This window comes from Oenanthe melanoleuca, chromosome 4A (assembly GCF_029582105.1).
Source record: "Oenanthe melanoleuca isolate GR-GAL-2019-014 chromosome 4A, OMel1.0, whole genome shotgun sequence".
Classification (NCBI taxonomy): domain Eukaryota; kingdom Metazoa; phylum Chordata; class Aves; order Passeriformes; family Muscicapidae; genus Oenanthe; species Oenanthe melanoleuca.
The window spans coordinates 8,675,147-8,703,053 of NC_079338.1; the positions used below are offsets into that span (position 1 = coordinate 8,675,147).

At 43.9% G+C, this 27,907-nt stretch overlaps 1 protein-coding gene across 7 annotated transcripts in view; it reads right to left on the minus strand.

Moving 5' to 3' along the window:
* The window catches only part of GAB3 (GRB2 associated binding protein 3), an 81,140-nt gene that overhangs the window by 36,309 nt on the left and 16,924 nt on the right, over positions 1-27,907 (minus strand). The gene's annotated exons all lie outside the window — the stretch shown is intronic.

The following is a 27,907-nucleotide window of genomic DNA, read 5'->3' on the forward strand; positions in this document are numbered from 1 at the left end:
AGGCTGTTATTGAGCTGCCAGGTACTTCTGAAAGCCTAGAACAAACCCTAAGGCAGTTGTAGTGCTAAAAATTAAACAGAAAACTTCACCATCTTACAAAAGGACAATTATTTACACAGGCACTGTCAACCTAAAGCAAACCTTGCAAGCACTGATGTTTTCTGACCCTTGTGACTGAAGGTACAGGTCCCATAAAGCCTTAAATGAAGTTCTGACAGCATCAGATGCAGCATCACTCTATAAAGCCACATCCCTGTTTCTGGGTGCAAAATAATATACTTTCCTTTTTTTTTTTTTTTTTTTTTTCAGCAGCTGTTTTTGTTCATCAACAGTATAAGCACTTCTGTGTTGGTTATATTTGTCACCAACACCTACTCTGAAGGCCAGAAGAAATCAGTCCCGATCTCTGTCCCACAAAGAAAAGCCAAAATAAGACAGTAGAACCTTCACCCTTGCCAAACTCCATAAAAACTCTTGGATATGTCATGGCCAAACCAGCCAGGTCAGGGAGCAGACAAAGCTAAGGCTGCAGCTGCCTCAGCTCCAGTGGAAACCTGGGAAAGCTGCAGGGGCTCACATACTGTCCAGAGACCTCTAACAACTGCACAGACACTGGCTGCTTTATCTACCTTCATTTGAGTCAAATGAATTGAAAGAAACATCTGAACAACCATTACTACAACCTTCCAACCTGAATCTTACCCAAGAATGCTTTGCAAGAGGACTTTGTCACAATGATGTAAATCTGGGTGGTAGCTTTTGCTTGAGGTAAAAGTCATACTTATTTTGCAAATAGTGGATCTGTCAGTTTAAAGACAGACAACCAATCAATTTTAAGACAAAATAACTGAGTGCAGGCTGTTTTCAATAAGATGCAAGTGTCCTTACTGGCACAGTTTAAGATACTATAGATTTTGCTGATCCTGAGTTCCCACAGGCATGGTGATAGTAAAAATGAGCAATAAAAAAAATCAACAATCATTATGTCAGGAAAAAGCATTCTTTTTTTTGTTCTCCAAACAAATTTTTTTAGGTTTTTTTTTTGCAGCGCAGCCAGCTTTTCACAGTCTGTCAAAATTCACCCAAAAATTTATTTAAGAAGTGGGTCTGTTCAGCCTGGCAGTACCTCAGCCTATTTTGAAAGCAAATTATTCTTCATATACAGAGAACAAAATATCATGGAGAAAGCTCTTGCAAGGCTGAGCAAGCCTGTTTACAGGAGGGGCTTACAGACTGGGGCATTACATCAGGAATAAACAGGAAGCAGAGACAAGGTGCAAAGTGTACTGCACAAAGAAAACTAAGTCTTGCTCAGCTTGACCTATTAGATTTGTTCTCTAGTAGCTAGAGATAACAGATTACTGACACATCTTAGACAAGCATAATTTTGTGGAAGCCAGGGAAAAGGAGAAACATACACAGGAAATAGAAACAAAAGAAAAATGTTTAATGGAGAAGGAACTTTTAGACTTGCTAGATACAACACTAGAACACAGACCAGCAGTACCTCATGTATACTACCAAAAGGAGCCCAAACCTCTGTCACCTGCTACTCAAGTCCCACTTAGGCTCAATGTACTCCCCACAGACAAATCAGGACAGAAAGGTCCCATCTCCTAACACGCTCTCACTCCTAAACAGCTAAAGAGATATGCTTCAGAAGGCATGAGACAAGAGCTGTTCCTTCACCTCCCAGAGAAGCAGGCTACTAAGGCAGTAAGGTGCCATCCTCACCAACTTTACTACACAACCCTTTTCCCCTCCCCAAGCTACTAACCTTGAAGCTTAAATACACCTGGCTCTTGCTGATGGAAATTAGATAGAAATCCTTGTATCTGAGCAAGCTGAGGAGGGAGGGGATGGGGGAGCAATTGTCTGCCTACCCTAGCTGTCAGCTGGGGAAAAGTGGAAGCTCGGGGCTACCTGCTGGTTGCTACAACACCCTGAGGCAGGACAGCCCAGTCAGTACCTGATTTCATATCCAAGCATTTTGATTTTCATGATTCTAAAGGAGTGTGTAGGTTGTGTTTAACGCAACCTGGGCAGCTGGTGAGAGAAAACTGCTGCTGTGCTTTGTGGAAAAGCCATGGTGTGTACATTTAGGAGGCAAAGGCTGGCTGTGTGTTGTGAGGGGCTGTGGCTCTGTTGGTTTGGGTCTGTCTCTGAGAAGCTGCCTGCTAACCTGTTTCCCTTTGGATACAGAATTTGATCAGGTTTATCTTTCGGGCTGGCTCTGCAAGACTGGAGATTGAGAGGTGCCCAGTCAGAGTGGCTCATGATGGGAGAGGAGAGAAGGGCTGAGTCTTTGAGAGTAAACACTGGCTATCATAGCTGAGCAGCCGTGAGAACAAGGCTGAGGGGAAACAATGCCAGATAGCTGCCCAAATCTGCACTGCCCCTGGGAAGGGTGGGCCCCCAGCTCCATCTCCTTCAGGGTGGCCCTCAGCACCTCCCCCAGGCCCGTGGTGGGGCCCATGCAGCCAGGCAGCCTCTGGCCAGCTGAAAAACAAGATTTTTCTTGAGGGGGTTACACAGAGACTATAAAAACATGCAGAAAAGGGGAGGGGGTGGAATGGACAGAGGAACTGCCCTTTAGTGATATCATGAGCTCAAACAAGTCAACAGCCTTGGCTGCCACTGTGGAGTGCCCCAAATATTAATGTGCTTTCAGCCTCATGGAGCTACAGGGACCAAAGTGAATACCGGCCTGTGCTGCCAATCCACTGCTGAGTCTGGAGTACAGGGGAGGCAGAGGCACTGAGGGACAGCAGCCTGACCCAGCAGTGCAGGTGAATCAACATTTGCACACTCAGATCTTCGTAGATATTTAAGTACTCAAGCCCTCTTGAAATCCGGTGCCATGGCAGAGTGGCAGTGGCATGGGATGACAGGGAGTCTGCCTGGTGAGCTCACCTATTGCCTTGTGCCAGGGATGTTCTATGCCTGACACCAGTCATTTGAGAGAGCAAAACCAGCAGACACCATTTCATCCAACACTGGGAAATGGGGAGTCAATGGGAGCCAGCCCAGTGCCCCTGCACCCAGTCTTGGCTGGACACAGGCAGGCCAGCACCAGGGAGCGTGTAGAAGGGTGGGAGGAGATGGGACCAACTCTTCCCTGGGTGCTTGCTCTTAACATCAGCTTCATTGTACCATCAAACTGCATCTGTACACACTTCAGCTCTTTAGGCTCCTTTTTCTCTCCTCCACTTTCTATGGAAAAAGTGGCACCAGCTGCTGATATGACACAGTTACCTGTGTGGGTGGGGTTGAAGGACCATCTTTTGCACATCACTCACATTTAACATATCCAGTCCCATCACTGTATCCCCAGTCTAAAACTTTCCCCTATACATGCCTGTACCCACAAATGTTGGCTCCAAAACCCTTTTTCTTATGCTGCAGTGTTGAGTGACAGTGCACAGGGTTTTTAAGCTACTTGCAGCGTGCCTGCAAGTGGACTGGAACAGTTTTGCCATTGTCAATACACAGGACTTGCTCTGTTCCATGGCATAGGCAAAGCAGGCGTTTTGGTTCTGGCACACCTTTCAGCAGGAGTCTCTTATCTCTGAGTCAAATATCCTCTCTTCATTTTCCTGGTATTTGCCTGCAATCTGCTGTACACCTCCTTTCCCCAGGGGAAGGGGATGCAGCACACTGGCGTCACTGGAAGCCCAGCAGTGACAAACCCTGGTCAGATCAGTCACCAGCAGCAGCTACTATCTCTCAGGGCCTCAGCAGCTCATACACCCTGGTGCAGAGGGTGCTTGGCCCCTCATAGTCCCCATCCACAGGGCAGGGACTTGTGCCTCTCTCCATTGCCCACCCCAACCCCACAGCAGAGCATGGTGGGTTATACACAGCTGTTCATCCTCGGTAGTTTCCTTTTTGCCATTTACCAGTCACAAGACTGCCTCCTCCTTTGATACAGGACTGTCCCTGTGTCTGCTGAGGGTGTTGGAAGCAGGCTAAGAGAGCCCCTGTGAGCCCCTGCAGTGGCTTGAGGCCAGCAGGGACACTCAAGGAGACAGCAATCCAGAGTGGCTGGGCCGTGGTGAGGAGAGATTTATTTCAGCTGGTCAGAGCCAATAATATCTGCCAATATTTAGTCTACAGCCGTACATGCTGCCAAATTTACAAGAGAATGTGGATCAATTTAAGGGTGAAGGACTGCACTCTGATGGCTGAGATGAAGTACGTATTTCAATAGGTACTGATTCCTGGCACTCAGCTTAGGCTCCTCAATCACACTATGGAAAGGCTCTATGCATCCAGGCTATTGCATCCAAACTATTACATTTATTTTGGGGCCTCCTCAAATTATTATTTTCTTGATGAGGGAGTGATTGGATGATTAGAAGTTTACATGTCCTCCAAAGCTTTGTGGGCACTAGAGAGAAGGCTGTATCAGAGAAACACAACTACCATCAGACAAGAACCAACATCAATCTAGAACAATTTTCATCTGCCCTTCATAAGTGAAACAGTTCGATACCAAAAGAAAGAAAGAATTTGCACTAGCATTGGTTGGCTGCCAGCACATTCCTTTGTGTAACACATGCTATCAGTGTTTTTGTCTTGCTCCTGAATTTTTGACTTTGGGAATTCCAGAGTCACATCTGAAAGAAAGAGGAACAGCTCTGTTTCTATCTCAGTAGGGTTTCTAAGAAAGAGGCTGCTCCTTCCACAATCTGACGTCTCAGCTTCTGCTGAGTGAGTGGTGTGAGGTTTAGAGGGCTGCTCTTACATGTGAGCATTTGATCTACCTCAGCACTGTCAGACAAAACAAGACTCGAGCAAATCTATTCTGAGCTGAAAAACAACTGGCTAGTGAACAAGGCAGAGTGAAAGCTGAAAAGGTTTAGCCAAGGGCCTTAATCACTTACCTTCTGTCTGAGGACCATGTTCTCATTTGTTTGTACCATATATCCACCATGTGAGATCTAAATAATTTATTAGAGGACATACAAGCTCAATGCGGTAAATTGGCCTGAAATGTAATTTGCCCTGTGGGTTTTGATTTTCTTCTGATTTTAACAACCAAACACAGAACCACCAACAAACCAACAAATGTGAAATTCTTGACCAACAATATTAATGCTTACAACTGAGGGTAATCTTCATTTTACAGAATGCAGCAAAGGAGATGGCAGGGCAAAGCAGAAAGAAGGGTGGTTGTGTGCTGGTTTGTTGCCTGCCTGGTGGCCTTGCAGCTGTGCTTATGGCACAGGACATGTGCTGATCCCCACACCTGCCGCAGGGGCACTAGCACTCAAAGAAAAGTTTGAGAGCTCACTGATAGGGATGACTGCAAAAGGCTTGACTATTTGGAATTGTTCTCATCCCACAAAATCCCTCGCAGAGGAGAAAGCAGCAAATCCCATCATTGAAGGCTTTGTCTTGGCTTCTCTCCCACAGCTGTTTGAGGGCTGGGATCTTCAGTGCACTGTGCTCCTTCTGCCATTCACTGTGGGTTCACAACTTAAGTCACCACCCTTGGAGCAAGAGAACTAGCAGAGCTGCAGGATGGTAGTCCCAGAGGAGTGCCAGCACTTGAGACAAGTTTTCACAGCTAGTCTTTTTTAAAGAACAGTTTTTAAATATATTCCTGTGGAAAAAAGAAGTTAAGCAGAACTTCATAGCATTTCCTATAAAAAGCCCAAAAGAGGAAGTTGAAATTTATATGTAGTCAGGTTTTTAAGTAGCTGATTCTAAGCCCACTAAGACCATGTATGTTAACAGAGGTTCCCTGCTTGCACAGAGCAGGAGGTGTTGGGGCTGCAGAGCACAATCCCTGCAAGAGGTATTTGGGCATTGGCAAGGAATCAGGGCCAGCTCCCAGCAAACAATGTCCTCATGGTCAAAGAGGACACTGTTGGGAGCTCTTCATGACACTCTTTTCAGAGCAAAGGGCCAGTGCCATCCAGCACATGCTCCTCAGACTGCCAGACCCTTGCAGAAGGGCTCACACCTTGGCAGCCTGCAGTGCTCGGTTATAACACTTGATTTACTCACAGAAATCAGATGAAAAAGTGGTCTTAGAGCACCCAGTCTGTCCCTCAATTGAAGTTATGGTTTTACTGTTTCAGTTGTGCCAGTTGGTCTGCAGCACCTACCAGCTCTCCATAATTAATCTCTCCCTGATGAGGCTGCATGCTTGTCCCTTCCAGTTTGTCCCTGTGGAGCACTCTGAGAGGGATGAGATCACTGTCCATCTCTTACTGGTTTAATGCTTCTCTTGGATTTTGTCTCCCTTATTTTCCACTCAGCTCTCACAAATGTCTTCAGCAGTGAGCGGCTGAAACTCATGGTTTATGACTGGGAAAGGAAAATCGATAAATCAATTTCAGACAGGGATACTCCTTCCTTAGGCCCTTCCTCTGCCTCCACAGGCAAGTACTTCTATTTAATCTAGAAAATAGAATAAGATATTTTTTTGCAGTAATTTTTCTCCCTTTGCTTGCTTGCCTGGAAGTTGAGGGGCATTCTCGATTGTGCTGGAAGGGTATTCACCCTCCCTTTCCCTGCCTGTTCTTGCCCACTTCACCTCTGCTTTCTCAAGGCTGGGGCTCAGCTCTGGTGGGAAAAAGCTCTGAGCCAACCAGTGTTTCTATACGAAACCACTTTCCACACAGACTGGCACAAATGGTCTGGCTCATCCTGTGCAAAGGACTATCACACCACGAGTTCAGGACAGGCTACAGCCTAACAATTCCATCTGCTACATTCTGACCATGATAGTTTCAGAATGAGTCTAAATGAACCTTGCTTCAAGAAAGTCAGCACGAGCCCTCGGAGGAGATGTGATGGGCGCATAGTGCAAGGGGAAATACCTTCTTCCTTTCAAGGTGATATAGATAAGTTAATTGATTAAAAGCACCAGTCAGAAAATTTCCTGCACTTTAAGTGCAATGAGAGCTTTGTCATAAAGCACATTAGAGGATATCTTGTAGAAGCAGAGAGGTGTCCTTTTTTCTATTTCTTTACATGAAGAAATCTGTCGTTTGTGAAGAAAAGATGACACACATTTTTAAAAAGTAGAAAAAAGTCTCCCAGTCATATGCTGCCTGCTAACCTACACATATTCCCATTGCCTGCTGGACATCTGTGCTGGTTCCACGTGGAAGGGTGGGGGGCGGAGCTGCCGGGAGGAACGCAGGGGCTGTTCCCTCTCTGGGAGCTTCCCCTCTGGGATGCGGGGACCAGTCGGAGGGCAGATTTGGTGGTCGGCATCCCAGGTGGCCAATGAGAGAGTTGTTTCGTTTTCATAAATCACATTGGTGGGGAGGGGGCCGCTCTTTCGGCTTCCGGCCTCCCTGGAGGTGCGGTGGCCTCTGGCCAGGGCCCCGGACCCCGGCCCGGCCTCCGTCCCGGCACCCCGGCCCTGGCTCGGCGGGGGGCCCGGCCCAGCACCGGCTCTGCGGGAAACCCCTGGCCCGGCCCCGGCTTGGCTCGGCGGGGCCACGGCTCGGACTTGGCCCTGGCCTGGTGGCCCCCGCCTCCGTGTGGCCCCGGCCCCGCTCGGCTCAGCTCTCCTCTCCACGTGGCGTGGCCGAGCAGGGAGATCGGGGAGGCACCAAAGAAGTGTGGAATGAAGGGAGGGGGAGGAGGGAATAATCTAGAAATCTTATTCTGAATTCTTTTTGTGTTATTAATAAATTTCTTCTTATACCCTTTTAAGTTTTAAGCCTGCCTTGCCTCTGCTCCTGAATCCTATCTCTAAAGGAAACTAAATATATTAAAACTGACAAACCCAAGTCACACTGTGACAGCATCCTAATCCATAATATTTATGGTGCTTTACATAAACAAAAATGCATCGGAGTGAGTCACTGATATCGAATAAACATGAAGATTCCTTGTTATTTTAATGGATTTGTTCGGGCATGGAAGGTCAAAGACTTAGAGACCCAAAAGTTTGAGAATTTTAAGTTCTTTAAATACTTGCATGAAATAAGAAAACAAGTTCTGACGGTAAAATCAATAATAAATTCACTTCATTTTGCAGAGGGAGAAAGAAACCAGACATTTGGATGAAGAAATATCATTTCACTCATGTGCCCTGTTCTCCAATAAAAGCAATAAAAAACTGTGCTCCTCATAGTCATTTTGATGAGAGGTTTTCCTTGAGGACACTGGCAAGGTGGTACAGCATCCATTTGCTCCTCATGCAGGTAGGAATTGCTTACAGGACCCTGCGAGCTGAAGGGGATCAGCAGTGCTGTGCCCTACTCACTTCTCCATGGCTTCTGGTAGGTGGGTGTCAAGGGGCTCTCCCACAGAGAAGAAATGGGTGTGCTGTGGTCATGCTTCCCAAATGGGTCCCTGGAGTTTGCAGGGGAAGATGCTGATGGAGTATCTTATCCCACAAGATCTTGCTGTGGGGAAAAGCTTACTGACTGATCCCAGCTATACCAAACACTGCCACAGCAGAAAACCACCACAGCTCCACCTCACCCAGGGGGCTGAAATATGTCAAATGCCTTCACAGGGTCCTGTCCTGAGATCTGTAGGGCAGGCAGGACCTCACTGTTGCCCCAAAGCTTGACAGATCTCACTGCTCACCACTGTCCCGAGGCTATGGAGATGGCTCTGGGCTGATAAAGCCTTGCCTACAGCAGCAAAACACCTGAGAGGTGGTGGCAGGATGGCAATTCATTTTCAGTGTATCTCTTTAACAGTGACATCCTGCAACAGGCATGGAGTCAATGATCTTCCCTCCCCCACTGCCAGTGCAGAGCATCACACTTCTATTCTTCCTCCTATTTTGACAGCAGTGGTGTTGAAAGCTTGGAGCTTCCCTTGTGAGCAGCTGTCCTGCAAACATATGCAGGCCACTTTGAGCTCATTTACAGAAAGTATAAGGATCAATCAATATGAAATTAGTGCTGCCACCCCAGGACAGAAGCCCAGCTGTTCCCTGAGGGCTGCACCTCCCAGGGAGAGGCTTGTGGCCAAGAGGGATTTGTCAGGATCACCAAGGGACCAGGGCCAGCTGACAAACCTGACAACAGCTGTGGGGCACCAGGAAAAGACACAGTTGGTATTAATAAAAAATGAAGTAACTCCCCAGCTGTACTTGGCTGTTGTTCATTGGGACTAACAAGATGGTAAAGATCTCACTCGCTTTCAGGGAACAACTGGAATTTTTGTGACTCAGCATCAATGTAAAGCTGTGCCCAAAGCGGTCTGGAGAATTGATGTAAAATCAGGCTAAGGAAAAGAAAGCCAGCTATAGTATGATATCTCCACAGGTCTGGGAACAGTCTTGGCCTCAGGATGGCCACCTTCCATCTGGGCTGCCAGCACTTCTAATGCACCTCCAGCTCTCATCAAGAGGATGCTGCAATGGGTGAACAAAAGCCTGGGGTGGAGGGAAGCTGATTTTGGCCAGCTGACCTTGCCTGGGCAGGTAGGTGGACCCTGTCCCACTTGTATCCCTGCATGCTGCAGCATACATTATCAATATATTGGGGCATCTTGACTCACATCATGAGCACACTCATAAGCCTTCTCATATCTTCTGTTTCATTTTGTCTTCCTTTTTCACTTTTAGTGGGGATGTAAAATAGGTCACAGCTCAGAGCAGGGTTCCCAGCAGCAGAAGACAGCACTGCAGTGATTATTGCCATTCAAGGACCTCCTCCCACCCAGAGCTCTCCACTCCTCCAGGACAATTTTCCTTCCCAAGTGCAGGCAATGTGATAAAGTAATTCCTTTAAGCTGTCCCTCAAACACCTTCTAACTGCTGCTACAATTTTGCAAGCATTTAAGCTCTCTGACAGTGAAGACTTACAGGCAGGACTCTTTACATGAGGATGTTTACAGCCTTACACTCTAGCCAAGAGTTTTAGTTCCATATTCCCTCACAGCATGTTTATATGTAGCATTAAAAATGACATTGTTATCATCCTGAATGCAGTTTAAGTTTCTGGAGTGCTTTTTTTCACCTTTGAATCCTAAAGCACTTGACAACTGGTGCATCATGGTTACTGCCTCCATATGTTGTGATTTGTTCATCTGTCACAGGATACACCTGTCTCTGAAGTTATACTGTGTTCCTGATAATTGGGCTGCTTCTCCACACACCCTCAAGGATGCACTCCCATCTGTGTGTTTGGCTTCAGCCCATCTGCAGTTACACTTTTGCATTTTTTAGCTGCATAATGTGGCAGAGGTTGATGGACAGAGAATTGCTGGTCTGGCTTGATGACACACCTCTGGTCAGTTAAAAACCAAAATTTGTATTTCTCAGGATGCAGGATTGGCCTTTTTACAGGAACAAGTTGAAAACAGAGAGAAAGGAGAAACTTAATACACTGACACAGGTCTTCCTGGATTTAGCCATTAACTTTGTTTTCTGTAAGTGGAAAAAATGCTGCTGAAGCTTTAAGTTGCCTGACAGGAATTCCTACTTTTACATAAAAAGTGCTTGTGTAAAACTCTTAAGATCCCCCTGACTTGTTCACAATAAAATCTTTAATACTAACTTCAGTAATAAGACATAATCTTGAACTGAGGTAAATTTTGATTTCTTAGAATGGCTTTATTCAAAAGGCCTTGCACAGTATTAAAGGATTTTTAGAAGACTCTGCATGGATCTTTGAGATCTTAATGAAGAATAAGTTGTCCCCAGGTTGCTTAAGAAGCAGCAGTTCTGAAAATTCTGGATATAAGCATCTGCCGAATAACTGAATCTAGATAAGTCACAGGAGTCTTCAGTCATTTTTGGAAACAAGTATAGGAAAATGAATATACCAAAGGGACTGAAGTTTGGACATTTTGAGCAAATTTGCTAAGCTAATAGCTTTTATGGAAGGACTCCAAACCTGCTTTGCTAAAGAAAGGAGTAGGGGCTAATCCCCTTTCTTGTCAGGAGGAAAGGAGTAGGGAAAGGAGTAGGGGCTAAGGAAAGGAGTGGGGGCTAATCCCCTTTCTTGTGAATACAGATGTGCCAAGCAGTTAAAAACTAGAAAAAACTGCCTGGAGATTGCACCCTGCCTCAAGCTATCGGGAGTCCCTCTCCCTCTGTTTTACTTGGAACTCGCAGTTTTCTCAGTATTCTTTACACAAACAGAGCAAATTTTGCTGTTTCACCTAGTTAACTGAACATGTGGTGTGAGGTCAGCAACAGCCACCAGCCTATCTACAACTGTCTGTGCTCACATGATGCTGCAGCTCCAGCATAAACAGGAAATTGGGCAAAGTGACTCTTTTAGTAGGGGACCACACCACCACCTTTTTTTAAAAAAAGGTCTTCAATGGCATGCTCTCAAACCTAATGAAGAAAAGCAGAGTAGCCGGCAGGAGCAGAATAAAAGCTGCACATGTTTAGGCTGTAGCACTTTTGCCTGATCATAACAATGAGGTTCAAGAAATGCCCCCATGTTCAGTGTCCTGCTGAGCTGATCTGGGCACACATGGAGTAAAGAGCTGTATCCTCCACATCCCCTTTGGTCCAAATCTGGGCTGATCTTTTTTACATCCTTATTGACTTCATGGCTACATGCTGCAAAGACTTTGACCTTTGCACTTCATTTCACTCCTGAAATTGTCTGGAGAAAGGAAGTGTGCGGGAGACAGGCAGAAAAACAGGGAGGAGGCACGTATGTGTGGGAGGACTTGCCATAGAGAACAGGTCACTTTTGTTGAAAATAAGTATCAACCTTTCCGCACATATGGACAAAGATAGAAAGAGAAATAGGAATTGGTCCAATCTCACAACAGCAGCTAGATAGTATCCAGATGAGTTCTGGTTTTAGGCATGTGGAGGGGGGCATTGATTTAATTGCATGCTCCAAGGTATACAGACTCAGACATCTCCCCTGGGATCTATGCATTGGCTTGAAATCAGTCCTGTGGGAACCACCCGGCCTTTGCAGTGACATTTAAACTCCACTGATGTAAATGGCAAAGCTCCCATTTGCTCTGAGGGGGCCAGGTCCTCCTCTCGACAGGAAACTTTGAGAAATTCAGAGATTCCCAAAAATGGAAACATGATATGAAGAAATTATCTGAATAAAGGAAATCTGCCTCTGGACTCATGAGAAGCATTTCTACAAAACACATCAGAAGATTACCTGTCCTTTCATGGGTCTAGCCTGCGTTCTGTGGGTGGCACACAGGCTGCCCTCAACTGATTTTTTCCAGCCAAAGTGCAAATATCTGCTGGTGACTTCAGGCATGGTAAAAGTCCCTCTTAAGGGGAAGGCAGGCTGCCCCCATAGGTCTTACCCTGGCCATACCTGGACAGGGAAGGCACTGTGCAGCACAAGCACCCAGCTCTTACAGCAGCGCGGGCAGACTGGCAAGCCAGCTACCACGCTGGGCTGCCAGGGCTCCTGCGGGAGCAGAGATATCTGGTGCACTGGGAGAGCTGTTGGAATGCAACCAGAACACAAACGAATAAAGTGAAGTTTGGAAAGGTCTGTATTTGTCCCAGAAATGTGGTTTGAGCAATCAGGTCTCTGCAGCCTCCAACAGGAATCAGTGCTGTGTGACTCAGATGCTCAGTCAAAGCCAGTCATCACTGGCCAGATTCCCTTGGTGAATATTTACAGAAAACAAACCAAATTATAAACTAAGAGTTATTTGTCATACTTACTTAGTAAATATTATAATTGTATTTAAGAGCACACCAAGTGTGTGGGCAAGGCACAAACCAAAACAGACGGTGGAATGTGCTGGGTGAAGTCCTTACATTGCATATATACAAGTACTGATGTTTTTTAAAGGGGGTATATTTAGGTGGCCCATGCTTCCTTTACAGTGAGTTGAGCTGAACCTCAACAACACTGGAGGTGGCTGAAAGTACTCAATAGCTGGTTTTACACCCATTTGTTCATTTCAAAGTACATTACTAGAAAACCAGCTACGCTATGGAATTTATAATTCTATTTTAATTGAAGTTATGTAGTTTTCACCTGTATTCTCATCAACTAAACTGTGATGCTCAACCTTTTATTATGCTCTAGGCCATGTTACATCTCCAGACCTGGGTTTATTTCTTTAAAAGCTGTCTTAAATTAGTATCTGCTTTACACTTGACAGGAGGCAGAACTAGTTTTTAAATATTTTTAGACTTATTTTTTTGTTCTCCTTAGTTCATGTAGAAGTGGTCATCACTCACATGGCTCATAATATGCAGCATCCACTGCCTCTCATTTTTTATTTTAAAATACATAAAAGTTAGGAAACATATAAACAATGCTTCTTGTGCCAGGTTTTCCTTTTTTTTTTTTTGTTTAAGAATTCTCTCTGAGTTGTCAGAACTTTCTTTTTCTGTTGCTGTTTGAGCCCTGTGTGTCATCCAAGAAAAGAGGGTTTCAGGATGAAGGGTTTGAAGAAACAGTACCCTGTGAGCTCCGCTTTCCTTTACGTTTTAAGTGTGTTTCAAAAAGTCAGCTGGTTAAAGTCAGCTCAAGTATCCAAACATTGCTTGTGTAAACTTCCCATGCTTAGGAGATAACTGCGCGTTCCTCTCCTCCTCTCTGGGAAGGCAATGCTGCCTGTGAAATTCTGCAGACCTGCACTTTTTTCTCAGTGCTCTGCCTACTTCACACTGGCCCATGGAGCATAATGCTCCAGTGGAACTGGGAATGAGCAGCTGGACACAAACCCATGGTTTCTGGCATGGACTTGGGACTGCACCTGGGTCCTGAGCTGTGCTGCTCACAAAATCACAGAACACCCAGCACTGGAGAGAGGTCCTACAAGGATCATTGAGTCCAGCTCCTTGCCCTGCACAGCACCACCCCCAAAAGTTACACCTTATGCCTGAGTTGTCCAAACATTTCCTGATCTCTGTCAGGCTTGGTGCTGTGACCACTTCCCTAGGGAGCCTGTTACAGTGCCCAGCCACCCTCTGGGTGAAGAAGTCTTTCCTGATATCCAGCCAAAACCTACCCTGACACAGTTTCATGTTGTTCTTTTGTCCTCTTACTGGTTACCAGACAGGAGATCAGTGTAGGAGATCAGTGTCTGCATCTCTTTTTCCCCTCATGAGGAAGCATCCTCATCATCAGCCCTTTCTCTTCTCATCTTCTAAGACTAGTCCTTCCCATGGCAAATCACATATAGATTAAGCTTTTTCAGCCCCCTGTTATTGCTGAAGCTTTTACCTGGATGTGGAGACATGAAAGTGGCCAGGGCTGGCATATGCTGTATAGCACTACTATTGAAAAAACTCAGCATGGCAAATAAGGTCCTAAGAGCATATGTAAAGTTTATCTTCATTTCCATGACTTCTCAAACTTCCCTTGCTGAACCAAATGATGAAATCACAACATGTTCAGAAATATTAAATCATTTCCTCAACATCTGAATATAACAGGCTTTAGAAGGAAAACAATTACTTCTGGCATGCTGCGCACTTTAGCACTCCAAATTCTGGTATCCTGGCATATTTACAGGCTTGCACTCTGATCACAGCAGCATTAAAACAGCTATGGACCATGATTTATTTCATAGAAAATGCCCTAGACTTGCCGAACCCAGCTTTGCCTGGACATTGAGGATTTTAGACCACACATGCAGGCAGTAACTTCAGGATGCCCCAAATTAACTTCCTACTGCTGGCCAGTGGGCAGCAGATTGGTGCTACTCAGGAATGTGCCTAACCCAGTACTGGGCAATGTCCTGCTGTTTCTGTGGTGTAGAAGGCCCAAATTAATTGTGGCACTAAAAGGATGAGGTGTAATGCATGGGTTGCCCTGCCTGACTGTGTACCCACCTCTGCCTCCCCACTGCTTTACCCTGTGTGAACACCTGAGCTTCCCCACTCTGGCCATGGGGAAGGGGAAGAGCAGGAGCTGGGCTGCTCCTCACCAGCTGGCTGTGGTCCTCCCTGTGCTGTGGAAGGCCAGATCCCACATGTGAAATCCTGGGAGGGCTGCTGGTGCCAGGGAGAGCAACAGGGCCTCCCCAAACAGAAAGGAAAGAAAGACTGAGAAATAAAAGTGCTCATTTCTGCAGAACCCCATGGATTTCACACCCAGAAGGGTTCATTGCTGCAAGATTATGAAGATGCCACTAGCAAGAGGACAGGCTTGCTTTCCTGAGCAGGTTCCTTTTCTTTAGGGTTATGTTCAGCAAGTTGTCAGGAATTTGTAATGCAGATTTTCTGTGAGTACAGCAGGAGTAAAACTCACTGCTAAACTCCACAAATAGTGGAACAATTTGGAGCAAAGACAGATTTCAGAAATGAAAGTTCAGCTTGATGTACTTTGCAATTAATGTGCTCAGGAATGTCTTAAATATGAGCAATGTAGGAAAAGGATAATAGCTTCCTTTTTATCATTTTTCCACCTGTCAGCACACTAATCTATGAAACACCAAAATCCAGATTCTTAGTAATGTAAACTGGTAAATGTGGTTGAAGGCAGTGATACTGTGCAGCCTATCTGTGTCTATGTTTTTTTAAAACACTAAAGCTATCAGAAGAGTATGTGCTTGTGAGATGGTGAAGTAGTATCAATGTTGCTGTTACAAAAGTGAGGACAATGATCCAGCTGGGTTTTTCCACAGGCATTTTCAAAACTACAATGTTTATTTCTGCTTTTCTGCAACTTCTTCTCTATCTCTTCTCTCTTCCTTATACCCCCACTTTTTTTTTTTTTTTCTTTTTTTTTTTTTTTTTTTGTGGTTTATACACTCTGAGCTACACCCAGAAAATGAGGTCACCAGGGAGCAGTAAGGATGTGGATTCACACTCTGTCTGCATCATTTGCTCTGTGCATGCTGCTGGCTGTCTTACCAGGGCTCCCTGGAAGCAGCCAGAGAAAGGACAAGGAAGGAGGAGAAAGCATCGAGACTGGACTGATTCTGTGTGATGTTGTGCCACTTCCTCTGCTGCTGGTCCTGTTTGAACAGACACTGGGGAACAGCAGAGACAGATGGAATGTCTTCATGGAGAGGTGCCCTCTTGTGCCCTCCTGATGTCTGCAGTTAAAGAATGAGGGACCCCTCACATATAGGCTGCTGTGTCCCATGAACATGTGGCTGTAAGGGTCTGTCATACCTCCACCCAGCCACCCTCTCCTTTGCCAAGGCTGCAAGCAAATGGGGAATATGAAGAACTGCACAAGCTCCTTGGCCATTCCCTTTACTGACCATTCCCCCTGATTCACAGGGCACCTGTGCCCTCCCAGCCCCTCCCAGCTGGTCATGGCAGGTCAGTGACACCACCTTTGAGCACAGTTACCTATGCACCTTCTGCCCTGAAGGAAATATCTGTACACTTGTTCCCCCTGCATCCTGATGTCTGGGGAGCACCTGAATTACATCTGGGGCACCTGAAGCACATCTGGCTCTAGCCCTAGTGAGGCTGCAGTGAGGGCTGCCCAGGATGATGCAATCCCAACATGCTGCTATGTTGGGATGAAAGACCCCCACCTGACCTTGGAAACGACCAAGATGTGTTCTGCTTTCCTCTGATGGGAAGACTTGTCAGCTTTAAAACCAGCCCAAATTCTATAAATCTTCAAAGCCAAAAGTATACAGTCATCTGCATAGTCTACAGTGCTTGCAGATCCTTCTGAAGGAAGCAAATATAAGTGTGGTTGATGCTAATACTTGAACTGCTTGAATGTTGTCAACTTGAATTGCAAAACAGGAGTTGAAGTAAAATTCCAGCTGCTTTGGAATTCCTCTGCTGAATTTTGAAATAATTTTCAGTTTTGAAGTAGGTTTTATGGCTTCTAACCCTATAGGAAAGATTAATGAGGACAGAGAAGGTAGCAGCAGAAATGCCAAGACAGCATTACATGCTAAGATCTGCTGCAACCAAAGTGCAGACACATAAAAATTCAAAACTCTTAACAGATATGACCGTTTCCTGATCAGCTGAATGTGCAAGCAGAGTTGATAAACAGGGTTCTCCCGTGCTGAGGAATTGCACTCCCCTCCCAGTGATGGCCAGACACGGAATAGTTAAATAACTGAAGGTTTGTGCCCAGCAATGTGCTTTCGGCTAGTTAGAAAGACTGCAAATCTTGGACAGTCAGTGCCTTCACACTGGCTAGGAAAGCCATGCTCAGAGCATTTACCTTAGGGAGGGTGTGGACACGGGCACATTCACAACAAAGAAATCCTGTACAACATCCTCAACCCTGCACTGAAGCTACAGTGCTCAGCCTATTACAGAAAAACAAAGCAGACTTTCCCTGTGGCTACCTTCAGTTGAAATGTGGTGCTTGGGAGCCATGCAGATTATTCTTTTTATAACAGGTCTCAAATCCACTTGCCTGTTTAGCAGGCAATGTTTTGCTCCTTGGCTCTGCCATTTAGGCTCTGGCCTGATGCTATTTTAGGAGCAACAGCATGTTGGTATCAACAGGCCTGTTGGTGCTTATAGGTAGTGATGGGAGAAGGCATGCAGGCTTTGTTTAGAGAGGTAATTTCAAGGGTGTTTATATTCTAGGAGCAAAGCAAGACTACAGAATAATAAGTGTTTTCAAAGGCAGAGTTAAAAAAAGAGCTAAAAAGGGAGAGTAGGGGAGTCCCAAATGGGCAAGAAAATTGGAAAGACAGGAATGGGAGGAGCAGGAAAGCTGAAGGAAGACAGACAAATTAAAAAAAGAACTGTGAGGACCATGCAGAGAAACGACTGGGTGCTGCAGCTCTACAGGAAGAATGTCACAGAGGAGCAGCTTCATGCCCAGCAGCTCACACACGGCACAACCTGTAGAAGGCTGATAGCAGACCCCTGGTCCCGGCATGAAGAAGGCATAGCTCCTCCAGCAAGGGCTTCTCAAAACTAGACCTAGTTTTTATTAGGGGTGGAGTAGCCACATCATATTCTGAATTATCGGGCAGTGGGCCGGCCATTGTATGCGTTGTTATGAGGTATCTCCTTCGCTAAAGCCAAGCAGAAAAGCCAGCAACGCAACAGGAGGGAGGAGGCCGTTACTGAAATCCTATGAGAACAACGATGAATGATGATAGACACTGCCTCACGTCCCTGCTTCCACTGCAGGAGCTGCCGGTGCCCCAGCACAGTGTCCACAGGATGGTGCGACAGGCACGGCTGGCCAGGGCAGCTGAGAGAGCTGCCACCTCTGGCTGCTACTAAAGAATTGCAGAGAGCCCTAGAAACCTCCTGTTTCGCTAGTACCCTGCAAGCAGAGGGCAAGAGCTATTCAGGACTTGTGCTAATTAAGCTGCCTGCTTAGAGAGAGGACGGGGATGTGGCTGTATGCCAAGAGTAATATGGTAGGCGGGACCAGAGGGCTCCGCTGACTCCTAGGGAAAGTCTGCTTAGCTAACCTGGTCCTTATGCATTCTTTCTTCCCTCTCCTGGGGCTGCCTGTGGAATGGCGCAACCTGTGAACCCTTTCGGAGCCCCCCGCACGTTCTGGAGGCGTGTGGGCAGGATCCAGGGTCCTTGCAGGCGGGCAGAGCTGCGCCGAGCGGCAGCCGCTGCGCTCGCGTCCCCCCTGCTCAGCCCCGCCGTGGGCTGTCATGGCTGGGCTGGTGTTGCTGGCAGAGGTACAGCCTCATGTTTTTTGACCTTTTACTCTTCCAGAGATAGAAATGGGATTTGTCTGAGGCTTGGAATAACTTCCTGCGATTGTGCTGGAGAGGGCTAGTCTGGCTTGCTAGATAGCTGTGTCTGTCGGGGCTGGCTCAGAAATGAAGAAAGCCTCTGCTCCGTGACTAAGCTGAAGACAGATTTAAAGGAGCCCAAAGACACAGCTGTGCCTTAGAGAAAAATAAGCTGAGAGCACTATACATTGTCCCCAGTAGGACAACTGGGCCGGGGCTGTTTCTGGGTTCGGGCATTAGCCATTACTGGAGAACCACAAACAGCTCTAAAGCAAATGGTGTCTGTGTTTTGATAGTGATTCCTCAGATGTTAACTTATAAATCCTCTCTGGACCAGTGATATATGGTGTCTGCATGTGTGGGAAACTAGGTAATGGTCTGAAAATTGATCCTTTGGATGATGAGAGCAAGCAATAGTTGTGCAAGCCTCCCCCTCCTCCTCCACCATTCCTCTGCCTCTGCTGCCAGCACAGGCAGTGACACGGGGCAAGCACTGAATCTGAGGTGTGGGCTGCTCTAAGTTTTCTGCATCTTTTGATGCCCTTCTGCATCTCTTTTGTTCTGTCTTAAATTGGCTTCTAGCAGCTTTTACAGATGACATTGACAGGTTAGATGTTTTCAGCACAACAGTCAACAGATCTTACTAATTCCCAAAGAATTAAGAAAATGTTCTTCAAATAAAGCCTTTTCTAAGCAAGCTTTTAGTTGTTTCTTATATTTTACTCATCAGTATTCAAAATCACTATGTACAGGATGTGTGCTAGTGTATTCCTGTGTGACTCACTCACAGCGTCGCTGCCTCTGACTCCTCTTTCTTAAAGTTTGGAGTAAGGAATGGTCTTGGCCCTTTACTGATACTCCTTTGAACAACTGAACATAGAGCACCTGGTGGGCAGGATCCTTGACTGAAAAATGGTAATTTTGTATTCTTCTGTCCAACAGCAATGCCAGCTGGAGATCTCCCGGCATATACTAAGGAACACTCAGGCTATATTCAGCCCAGCCCAACTCTAAGCCCCCTCTCCTCCTGGACTCAGTCTCCGCAGACACTTGCTGGAGGTGTCTGCCCTCCCTCCTTGATATTGCTTGGACAGGACAGGGAAAACTGCTCTCCCCACCTCTGCAGCTGGTGGTTGGATCTGTGCTGTTCCCAAGCATGAGTGTTTCACAGTGAATAAGAAATAAAAATTTGGATCTCCCTGCTCAGCAAAAGCACAGCTGTCCCAAAGTCAAGTCACATTTCTGTTGCAAATAAGTCCTAGCACAGAAGTTCAACATACTTAACACTTCTGTGCTAAAACATCATTCACAGTTTTCAGCCTCAGGGGAATTCAGGGTGTTAGTGATATCTATCAGCAAAAGTGATTTATAATGTAATTGTATAATACAGTAAGAGGGTAACACTTGAGCCTTTGAGCCTCAGTGCACAGCAGGTCTCTTAGGCAGCAGGAGGAAGCAGTGCTGGACTGCATTGTTTATCTGTTTGCATCATATTCTGGCTCAAACATATCACTTACTGCTTTCTAAATAGGAAGTGTCAAACAAACTGGAATTTTGAATAAGTTTTTATTTAAAAAATCTGCAACCCAAACAGTGATAAATTAACAAAGAAAACCCACTAGTTTATTTGTAGGTAATTTAGTGTAATTCATTAATTTTAAATCCTTTTAAAAAGTGTTTAAATGCTTACGTATATTTCCCCCATTCTATTCAAATGCAGCTTGTTTCAAATCACATAAAATAATTCTTGCTGGGGAAAGCAAGCTTTTCACAGTGATACCTCTTTAACACAAAAATTGTAACATAAAGAACATGAGTAATTGTGTATTAAGCTACACCAATGCCTTGATATTTATGGATGAAGATAAAGTACGCCTGTTAGCAGAAATAAGCACTACATTTATCCTAAAAACTCCACTTAGTGGTAAATCATTGCACATCAACTAATGAAACTATATTTCAAGAAAATAAATGGAAAAATACCTGTGGCAAAAAATGAAACTAAGCAAGTACAATTTAATTCAAAGATTTATACCTTCTCATTTAAGTTATTTTAAAAATCTGTGTTAACGCTACTCTATGTGAATTAATGCTCTTTATAAGGAAGTTTCCTCTGGATGACTGGACTAGATTGCGGAAGTATCATGAGGGGGAGTTGTTGAAATTAAAAATAAAAGTACTAGTGCTCCCAGACTGAACAAAACTTGCAGCCTGTGAGCCATGGTGCTGCATGCAGTGCTCTTTTTCTACCCTCAATCATGTATGACACAAAGACAGTGATGGACTGTCACAACACAGGGCATCTGTTAACCCACAGATTAAAAGGTAACTGAGGGCTCACCACACCTTATTTCCAACAATTGAACTCAGTTATTTTATTTTTCGGTACAGCAGGCAGCTACCACATGTTTTCACAAGGACTCTGAGAATAATACACATTCACAGTCTTTGGAGCTTCTCATACATGTGGGTTTTCTCCAGGGTCTCAGTGTTCACAGACTCTGAGCTGGTGACTACAGCCACAATTCAGACACACCTAGAGTTTCATCCCAGAACAAACATGCAGATATGCCTGATGCCACTTTATCATTAAAAAGACCGGGTCACACATTGAGGAGCACATGTGAAGTAAGTCATCACTGAGGGTGTCTTCCAGGCACGACTGAATGAACTGTGTAGAAGTGAGAGAAGTCCTACCATAACTAAAACAACAAGAAATCCCCCAAATAAACAACACTACAAAAAGGTGTAAAACTCTGTGGCTCAGCTTCCTGTAAGCTTAGGCTTTTCTCTACTACACCAGGGAAACAAAACCCAGAAGAGAATGCCTGTTACTCAGACTGTTCTGACTGCAGATCTTGATCTTCACAGTTTTGCAACCCATCACAAAGCAAGTGTTTTTCCATCCACTGCTCTTAGGCCACTGACAGCAATCCTGATATACATTGTGCACTGCAACACAAACCCAGATGGTGTCCCACACCATGGCCCTGCATGGTTCTACACTGAGAGGCTCTCTCAAAGTAACAAACAAATTTCACATCAGAGAATATGTTACATCATCCTGAATGTCTGTGTGCATTCTCATGAAGTTTCTGGAATTCTTTGCAAAAAGCAGGTTGGCTACAGAGCTGAGAACTTCCTGCCCATTCTTGAAGGTAGATGTCTTCTAATACTTCACCAACCTCTTGCTGTCATTTTCTGACCCAGTTCCCAGAGCAGGAAGCTCTGTATTATCACCTGACAATCAAACTCCACACGATCTGCCCTGCCTGCAGAGCAGAGATGGTGGCAGGAGCTGTAAGCAGAAGTGTGAAGTTCACAGTGCTAACTGAATCCCATAAAAAGTGATGTGAGATAAAGGTTGTTTGAGCACAGAGCAAACAAACACGCTACATAGATCCTGCAACTCCAGTGAGCTTAGCACATCTAGAAGAGTCTCTTTCTCTCACATCCAAAAGATAACTTCTGAAATTCAGCCTGGCAGAAATTCTTTTGTCAAAGGCTGTTTTCTGAGGGTACCAAAAAACGTCCGCTCATGCATGACCAAATAATTTACCCTTCAAGTTTAGGTGCCTGTTCCAGAAAGTGCTTAGCACATACCTCACAGCAAGCTCAGGAATAGTCAGGATCTCATTTAAACTAAAATTTGAGGAGTTGAGCCTGCTTATTTTTTTGCCATTTTCCAAGTTTTCCCTGCCATTTTCACTGCCCAAAGTGTGAACAGCACCCGGCAAGATTAAAGGAGTATCTTGACTCCAATTAAGTGAAGTTCTCCTATTTAATCATCTTCTCTCTTTAGAGTTAAGATTTGCATTCAGAAAAATGCTATTCACAGGATGTATTTAACACATACACATTTTTTATGGTAGGAAACTGAAGGGACACTTCCTCTTCTAAAGCAAAAGCCATGTACCAAGAGGAAAGCAAGCACCATGCATGAACATGTGCATGAGAGGGATGCAAAAGTCTTCTTGGGTATTGAATGTCTGACATCTAATAATTTTGATTTGGAAATGGGCTATACAAAACCAGCAGCACAATTAACCTCTGGGAGAAGTCTTCCGGTTCAGTAGAGAGAGAGAGGCAGAGTTTGCTTCTGCAAGGCTTGCAATGATCCCTTAAGTATTTGGAAGTGGTGGAGTCACTATCCCTGGAGGTATTTAAAAGACATGTAGATGTGGTACTTGGAGACATGGTTTAGTGGTGGGCTTGGAAGTGCTGGGTTAACTGGTTGGACTCCATGATTTGGGAGGTTTTTGTCCAAGTTAAATGATTCTGTAGTTCTGTGATAAGGGATCTTGGCCTATGGGAGCTCAAACTGTGTAAATGGAAGAGCTGTTTGTGCTCTAAGTGAGGAAGTTTAAATATGACCTGAAATGAGTGTGTAAGGCTGCAGAGAGGAAGGGCTTTCTCTGCTGCTGCACTCAGAGCAATCTTTCTTTTGTCTAAAGGCCAATGTGGCTCTGACCCACACACAGCCATCAGACTATTAACACTTTTATTCCAGCTAGTTATTTCTGGCTTTTGGCAGTCAAAATACCTAAATGGCCAGAGTGCTTCCAGGGTAACTATAGTAATTACAAAAACAAACAACAGCAGTTGACCCATGGGTCAGCTGAAGCCAAACTCTGAATCACACACTTATTTTTTACCTATAGTTATGAAAAGGAATATAAACTGGACAACAGGGCAGTTCATTTCCTAGCCACCTCAGGGATGCTCAGCCAGACAAGCTCAGCACAGATGCTGTGACTGCTCATCCCCTCCATGGGAGATGCAGAGAGGTGGGTGCTGCACAGCTTCCCTGACCAACAGGTAGCCCCCAAGCAGAACTTCATCAGACACACTTTGTAAACCCACTGGAGGCTGAGGGTGATCTTTCTTCTTCTGGGTATTCACAATCTATATGTTTCAGAGAGCTCTGAAGATCAGAGCTCTGAAGTTAGGAGAAAGACTGTTCAAGCTCTAGACCTCCTTTACACTTTCAGTTCTTCCTGTTCCTGCAACAATGGTCAGTTCACTCCCAGCTGTGTCAGTAATTAGCAACTTCATGTTGGAAGGACTAGGGCCCCTTCTAGAAGAAGCTATAATGTAGTCAAATTAATTACCTTGCATCTCAAAAATATCACATTTTATTTTTAACCAAAAATGCATTTGCTGATGCAAGGCTGCATTGTGTTGCTGCTTCACCACAATGGGGTCTTCAACTCCTCTCCCTCTCTAATACAAGTCAAAATTTACTATCTATTTTGATTATTTAGGATATTATAGAAGATAATAAATATTTTAAATATAGACAATGGTCATTGATCCTTCAGTTGTGCTTCTATTTATTTTCTTTAAAATAAATTTTGTTAACTGGAGGGCCATGAAGCATCATTATTCTCAGAAAATTATTATCTATTATCAGCAAATAAAAAAGATCAGAATACAATGGAGCAAGACCTTATGATTCACTGGTAAACCATGAGGAAGAAACCACTACTCTGGAAGCATCAAATCTTCCAGCAGAACAAATGCAATAAAATGTGTAACAGGAACATCCAAGCTAACTTGCAGACAGCTCCTAGTTCTCTAAAACTGTGTGCCTCATCTTAACCAAACATGATCTAAATTAAATTAAATCCAAAATCTCAAGGTTAAAAAAAACCCCAAACCTAATATACTAGAGAGGAAAAGGGGAAAATATAATGAAGTGTTTGTTTCTTCTTCTGGCTTTCATTAAAACACACCAATGCAAAATACTGTCTACAGACATGAAGGCAGAGTTGCACAGAGGAGGGAAATTCTGCGTAGGCTGAAATAATTCTTGCACACGATACCCAAAAAGTGTGGCCCTGAATGAGAAGAGAGATTTTCTTTTAAGGTGTTGCCCTTGTTGCCTGGGTGCTGCTCACGGAAACAGTGCAGGGAACAGTACACAGAAAAGACACTGTAAAACCATGGGTGCTGTCAGGAGCATTCAGGGGTGGGCACTGTGGAACCTTTACAAATTTCTACTGTGCATTAACTGACATTTTGAATAATAAATGTTTTGAATTCTATAGGGAAAGACAAGGTTTACCCTTGTGCCGTTCCCCATGCCCTTGTTGTTTTCCAGGAGTTCTCTTCAAGGAGAAAACCAAGCCAGTAAAATCCCTTCCCCTGATCTCTCCTACTCCAACAATGCAGAATATTGTTGAGTAAAAATGGAGTCATAGTCACAGGCAGCACATATAAAAGAGACTTATGAAAGCAGTGGTGTACACAGAAAGCAGTAACTGCTTTCCTTTTTTAGATTTCATGCTTATTTGTTTAAACCACTAAGGGACATTTGCATATTACCCTTTTCTGGTCAGACATGAAAAAAATAATGTAGAAATAAATGCAAGAGCAAGTAACACCTCCTGCTAACTTTCAAGTTTAATTTTAACTCATGAAACACTTTAGCGAAGATCCATCACATGATTTTACGTTCTTAAAGAAGTGAAGAGTATGATGAAAAAGGTCTTTACTAAGAGGTGGAAAGAAACAACAGAACCCCAACTATTATCTTTTCTTATTTTAAACCTCATCCCACACTTGACACAAATTTAGAACTGAATGCGGAATTACTCCTACTCTTCTCCTTCACTTATGACTTTTCCTCACCATGTTTTTCAGCGAAGGAGATTGTAAATGTTCCTTGTGAGGGTCCAGCTCAAGAAGAAGCATGTGTGGTGTGTGCTGTAGGCAGAAGCCCCACCTGGCTGCGTGTTGCTGATGTGGTGACTGACAGTTAAGACTAATGATATAGATTTAAAGCAAATAGATATAGATATAGATATAGATATAGATATAGATATAGATATAGATATAGATATAGATATAGATGTAGATATAGATATAGATATAGATATAGATATAGATATAGATATAGATGATATAGATATAGATATAGATATAACTGAAGCCTGCTAGGGGGTAAATACCCCCCAGTCAGGATAAAGATCTGTGTTACAGCAACAGTGATGCTAAGCCAGACAGAAGTGAGTGGATTCTAAACCCTAACATTATGGAGGTTTCTCAGCCACAAAGTTAAAAGTGGCTGTAGTGCCGATGTGCCCATTCAGAGAGCACTGGCCCAAAACTGGTGGTTTTTGGAGGCTTTAAAAAGCAGGCTAAGAGAGTGGCACAAAACAAGCATAAATGTGAACTTGTGAGCATTTAATGATTGATTTAGTCCTCTCTGATAGAAAAGCCTTTTCTCAGCAGAAAATATATTTTTTATTATTTTACAATGCCCAGGAAGAATCATATGGTGATGCTGTCTTGATGTCTATGTTAAAAGTCATTGCAGAATCCAGGGAGCTACTTTCCAGGGATATGCCAAGGGAAGTGCCTCTTCCATTAGTAAAGACTCTGATTTAGAGGGAAGACCATAAAGAGAGAAAACAGTATCACATGGGAAAATGAATGGCATCCTGGTCTTAGAGAAACACGGAGAAAAAATTCTTTTCTGACTTCAGCAGGTTACAAGAATAATCACATGCACACAAAAGTCATGTGTCCTGTGCATGGTAAAAATAAGGAATACAATGTGATGTCTCAAACCAGGGAAGTTTGTTGAAAAGCAATCTAACCCCTGAAAGCTGATGGGTTGACTATAAGATACAGAAGAATAATGAAAAAGCTTCCAAAGAAAGCAAGGAAGATTTTGATGACAAGTTTGGGGAATTTTCAAGGATTGCAACAGACAGAAAAATTTCAGACAGTGGTCACTTTCTGATTTTGCACTCAACACTATCTGAAATTGGTGGTTTCTGATGAGTATGATCTATGCAAAGTACAACCCAAAGAATTTTGCTCTGACTTGGGCCCTCCCTGTGATGCTGCCATAGCTATTTTTGTGTGCAGTCAGAGAAGGTGGACAGATGAAGACTTGAGGAGAAATACATAGCATTAATTTTCCCAGGCAGCTCCAAAACTTACAGTATTTGCTCACCTGGGTTCCAGGAGATTTTTAAGAAAAATCCACCATACTGGCTTTTATGGAATTTCAAAGTGCTTTTTGTTTCAGATGAAACAGTGCTAGTGCCATTATTTAATGTTCACATTATTGAACATTAAGACTGTGTGATGCTGATTTTCTTTCTTTCTCTCAGCATGGATACTCAGACTATCTTTGATACTCCTACTACCTTTTTATTGTGGATCAAATCACCATCAAAGGAACCCACACAGGAAACAAAAATTTAAAAATTTAGATGCTTAAATAACTTATACAGCCTAGCCTGGGAGCAATGGCATATTTGTGCCCATATTACACAAAGGGGCACCTCTAAACCAATAATGCAACAGAGTCACGATGCTACACTCTTTTGCACACTTCACCCTGCTTTGCAAAAGTAACAATTTGCATTATCCTTTTCACTTCTGAAAAAGAGTTTGAACTGTCTTCCAATAATTTATTCATGCAATGTAATTAAGCATAGAATCTGACCCAACTTAGCAGAGGCACAATTTCCAGCTCTGTGGTTTTTCACCTCTGAGACTATCTACTATTTGCTTGCCAGTAATTACCACAACCATCTCCTGCTTTGAATTCTCGTACAGAAGACGGCTTCCTATGAGTTTCCTTAAACTTAAAGGGAACTTAATTTTAAAACTCAGCTGAATGGAGACCTTCCATGAATCAGATAATAAAACCATTTGCAAGCTTTTTTTCCTCCTTGTTCACCAGGTTAGGCATTATTGGTTTCTTTCTACAACACACTGGCCAGCATTTCTTTTCAGTCCCTGAAGTATTTTTTGTTATTTTTTTAATACACCCTCTGCCTAAAGGGACAAATGCTTGGAAATGTTTACATTTATCACTTGTTTCTTGGAAATCATTACCCATAGATAAAAAGAATACTTCTGCAACGATAATTTGGCACTTAAAGAGCTTCTAGTCTTAACGATTGTTTGAATTAATTTTTAAACCCATCACAGATGTCCATATTTTATTCTGTTACTTCCTTATTACTTAAAATAAATTTGAGAATGATAGTGCTTACTAATATTATTGCATTGCTGCTGTCATGAGATTATAATATACATAATTTAAACAATGATTTTGAAAAAAGTGAAAATAGAATTTAAAGTCAATCTAGGAATTTTGAGTAGTCATCTTTCAATAAATCCAAAATAAATATTTTAGATATGCCATAGGACATTTCTGTCTATCTCTTTGAATACTAATATTGATCCTGTAACTTCAGTCTCCTCCCCACAATGGTTTATTTCAATTTTTACTAAAATCAGGCAGAACAATCCAATTGCCTTGAATCCAGCTGGATTAGGACTTTGTGTTTGTTTAATCCAAGGCTCCTTCTCCATTTTGTGTTTCTTCCTATTTGAC